This window comes from Bison bison, unplaced genomic scaffold (assembly GCF_000754665.1).
Source record: "Bison bison bison isolate TAMUID 2011002044 unplaced genomic scaffold, Bison_UMD1.0 scf7180017864376, whole genome shotgun sequence".
Classification (NCBI taxonomy): domain Eukaryota; kingdom Metazoa; phylum Chordata; class Mammalia; order Artiodactyla; family Bovidae; genus Bison; species Bison bison.
This window is the reverse complement of record NW_011494948.1, coordinates 4,742,099-4,742,940: the sequence shown is the minus strand read 5'-3', so window position 1 is coordinate 4,742,940 and position 842 is coordinate 4,742,099.

The window sequence follows — 842 nt, the reverse complement described above, 5'->3', positions numbered from 1 at the left end:
ACGATGGTGTGATCACTGACCTAGAGCCAGATACCCTGGAATGTGAAGTTAAGTGGGCCTTAGAAAGCATCACTACGAACAAAGCTAGTGGAGGTAATGGAATTCCAGTTGAGCTATTCCAAATCCTGAAAGATGATGCTGTGAAAGTGCTACACTCAATATGCCAGCAAATTTGGAAAACTCAGCAGTGGCCACAGGCCTGGAAAAGGTCAGTTTTCATTCCAATCCCAAAGAAAGGCAATGCCAAAGAATGCTCAAACTACCGCACAGTTGTACTCATCTCAAACGCTAGTAAAGTAATGCTCAAAATTCTCCAAGCCAGGCTTCAGCAGTACGTGAACCGTGAACTTTAGAAAAGGCAAAGGAACCAGAGATCAAATTGCCAACATCTGCTGGATCATAGAAAAAGCAAGAGAGTTCCAGAAAAGTATCTATTTCTGCTTTATTGACTATGCCAAAGCCTTTCACTGTGTGGATCGCAATCAACTGTGGAAAATTCTTCAAGAGATGGGAATACCAGACCACCTGATCTGCCTCTTGAGAAATTTGTATGCAGGTCAGGAAGCAACAGTTAGAACTGGACATGGAACAACGGACTGGTTCCAAATAGGAAAAGGAGTACGTCAAGGCTGTATATTGTCACCCTGTTTATTTAACTTATATGCAGAGTACATCATGAGAAACGCTGGACTGGAAGAAACACAAGCTGAAATCAAGATTGCCGGGAGAAATATCAATAACCTCAGATATGCAGATGACACCACCCTTATGGCAGAAAGTGAAGAGGAACTTAAAAGCCTCTTGATGAAAGTGAAAGTAGAGAGTGAAAAAGTTGGCTTAAA